The sequence below is a fragment of the Helianthus annuus genome, chromosome 15, assembly GCF_002127325.2.
Source record: "Helianthus annuus cultivar XRQ/B chromosome 15, HanXRQr2.0-SUNRISE, whole genome shotgun sequence".
Taxonomy (NCBI): domain Eukaryota; kingdom Viridiplantae; phylum Streptophyta; class Magnoliopsida; order Asterales; family Asteraceae; genus Helianthus; species Helianthus annuus.
This window is the reverse complement of record NC_035447.2, coordinates 30700790-30704557: the sequence shown is the minus strand read 5'-3', so window position 1 is coordinate 30704557 and position 3768 is coordinate 30700790. Positions and strand designations below refer to the sequence as shown.

The 3768-nt window shown below is 35.3% G+C and overlaps 1 long non-coding RNA gene across 1 annotated transcript; it reads right to left on the bottom strand.

Moving 5' to 3' along the window:
- LOC110909557 lies at positions 1 to 2864 on the bottom strand. Its single transcript, XR_002575447.2, has 3 exons — positions 2734 to 2864; positions 1451 to 1550; positions 1 to 167 (listed from the first exon to the last, which is right to left on the bottom strand). It is a non-coding gene; the product is annotated as an uncharacterized LOC110909557 (long non-coding RNA).
- Positions 2865 to 3768: the final 904 nt, after the last annotated feature.

Below are 3768 nucleotides of genomic sequence, written 5' to 3'. Positions count from 1 at the left end.
AATATAAAATACCTTCTTACAACAAAACTATCTTTCGTACATATTTGCAACATAAAAGAATAACTTAAAACTATCATTTTACATAATCAAGTATTCCCGTACAATCCGACTTGTGACTTGGTCTTTGATCGTTACTCCTTGGAATGAAAATCTGTGACTCGTACTACCTGCACCCATCACATACAGTCAAAACGTTAGCATACATTATTTACAAACAAGATTCTTAATTGTGTGGTCTTGAATTGTTCTATCCACATATCCTCTCCATCCGTTAACTTTTTAGATGTAGTCATTCCCTCCGGGTGCCTAATCCTTAGCGAAACTCGATGGAGAACCTGCACCACATTTCATTCTCGAGGCACACTGTTAATATCGTCAATACTTAAGGGTATTGAAGCCACGTATGCATTACATACATAACTACGTACATACATACCTACACACATTCATACATATAATACTTCATACAGAAATACCTGCTCACATACTTACATACATACATACACGCATTACTACATATAAACTTACCTACTCGCATACTTACATACATACATACATTACGGCATACGACTTGCCTACTTAGATGATTCCATACATACATACATACATACATACATACATACATACATACATACATACATACATACATACATACATACATACATACATACATACACTAATCCCTACAAGCATACCTACTCACATACTTAATTCATTACCCCGCGTACACTCTCACACATTCCGAACTGAATCACATGTCACAAACGCTTTTTAAAATATCTTTCAGATATGTTTCGGATCTTAAAGATGAGTTTCATACTCATCCATAACTAACCAAGCCATTTGGTAGGGTTAAGGAACATTATAAAGACTTAACAAGGCTTGGAATGGGTTCATGGGGTCCGCGTTCGAAGCAAAACGAAGAAACTACACAAACAAAACAATTACATCAGACCTCCACCGTAAGCTACGGTGGCTACCGTAGCTTACGGTGGCCTCCAATTCCTTACGGCGGCCCTAACCTGCCTTACGGCAGAAACAACATTCCCAGCACCCACCGTAAGCTACGGTGGCTACCGTAGCTTACGGTGGCCCCTGAATCAACCTTCCTTTTTTAAAATACTAAAACTCGCGTAACTCATTCGTTTTGCGTCCGAATCACTTGGAACTTGTTTCTAATTGTCCGTAAAACATTTCCCCACATCTTATACTAAGAATCCTTACCCCGGGTCCTTAATCTTTACGAACTTCATCATTGCTACTATACGTATACATGATTATTCGACCCGTTTAGTACCATCAAATTTCCTTTGTTATAACAATTCCTTCGTTATAAATAACACTTAACTTAAAACTCACAATCATTACATATCCCTTGCACCATTCTTATCCACACATATAAATATTAGGATTCTACATTTACACTAAGAAGTGAGTCAGAATCACTTACCTTAAGCGTCCGTATTCGTGACCATTTCCTTGTCTCCTCTTGACCCGATTGCCATTTGTGCTTGCGTCCTCTTGACATGATGCTTATCATCTACACCTCACTACATTCACATTCTTGTTAGCATTCGAGATCTACAAATCACTAATCATGTCTAGTTCATATCTCGCATTTGACTTTCAATAGTCAATTTCAACAAGCACAAGGCATAAATATAACAATGCATCATTCCAATTTACGCACTTTAACATACCATCAAGTATGAAACATAATGATTCATCATGCATCGTTCAATCCTCCTAATCTTACAATCATATATATAATTTAACCATGCTATTCTGACATTTATTTACTTTTCATAAAGTTAACGGTTGAGTATGTAAACTTTCAACTTAGGAACATATGTCCATTCCGATGTGGTTGTTATACCAATGACACCATAAGCATTTCATACCCATATAGTAAAATACATACGAACATATGATTACCTAGTTACATACACAACATTCACATGCTTATGCTTTCATAACTCTACATTCGACAACCGCATTGTTCAACACTCGCATAATCAATTTATCATCTTACGTATGTACACGACATAATCCCAACATTATCATTTATCAATAACTACGCATCTCACATTTGTGCACATTTGCTCTTAATCACCATGAACCAAACGCATAAAGTACATGGCGAGCATTACATCATTGGGACATAAGGTACAAGTTCCTAATGCATAGTTTACTAAACCATTCATTCAAATCCGAATTCTCATAATGACTCCACCTTAAGCATACTTAACTTATTATTTTGCTAACGGCTACCCATAAGCACCTTCTATACGTAATTACCCATAACCTTCATACAATTTCACAAATTTTGCTCTCTTAGGCATTTCATCAAACACTTGGCGGGTGTACTACTAACAAAACATTATGTACAAGCTTTTAAAGCGTGATTCCTACTAATTCTTCACATAACTCATTCACAACCAATCAAGTTCATAACAATATTTCATCCTAACTAAGAACATATGGTTGTGACATCAATTATTCATAACAAGATCATCAACAACAACCAATTAACAAGTAGAAACCTCAAAATTTCTAGCCATTCTTGACATACAAGTGGGTTTTGCTTAAATCCATGTTCATATTCGAAATTTAACATATCTTGATGTCTACATAGCCATAGTAACCATCATTCATACTAGATTTAACATTATATTCACAAATTTCACTAAACCCACTAAATCAAGCATCACCAAATTGCAAAATTCGACTTACTTGTTATTGGAAACGCTTAGGGGATTAACATTCTTGGTTCATGCATCCAAATGGCCCTCAATTCCCCTTTCAATTTGAAGGTTTTTCTTGAATTAGGGTTTCACCCCTCTTTCCTCTTCCCCTGATCGATATCACGCACACACACCCCTTGTGTGTGTGTGATTCTTGTTTTAATTAAACCAAAATTCCAATTTGGCAATTCTAGTCCCTTAAGTTTATGACACCATCTTAGTTGCCACAATTTTCATTTTCCTTACTTATTTTGTTAGGCTTTTAACTAAGTTTAATAACCTAGTTATTGTATTTCATTTAATTAATCATGGCAACGTACCTACGTATTAATACGAGTTTTGGGGTGTTACAAATCTACCCTCCTTAAAGAAGGTTTCGTCCCCGAAACCTTTCTCATTTCCAATAAACATAACTATTCTTTCCTTACTCTATCAGCACGACCACTGGCCCATCTTAGTAACAACCCTCTATATTTTAGAACCCATCTCGGAGTTCTTATTAGTGTCGCTTTCATTAATAGCGCTAGCTTCCATCCCATTTCTTAGCTATCGGTTCATTCATCATTCTAATGCCCATCTATCATGTGCATTATATATCTTTTTTTGTTCACCTCAACATTCTTATTATTTTCGTCAACTATACAACTTTGTTTCGAAATTTATACACACACATATATGTCTAACTTTGACTGGTACCTCATCACGATAGATAAGTACCTGTCCTTGTTTCATAGATCATTCATATAACTGATTTATTTCTAATAAGCTCTTACTATCCATACTATACTTTCACATAACATTCTCATTTCCTTGGCCGTTTGCAACAGGTCAATATTTATATTTATTCGAATCTGTACTAACACTTTCATTCATATGATCCATTTATGACGGGTCTAATACTTACATCTCATTTCTTAAAATTACATTCTACACGTATATCATATAACATTTAGTTCTTGTTTTGTTATCGCAACAAAACTATTAATTCATAGTCACCTATACATGCTTAAACTACAAGGTTGAC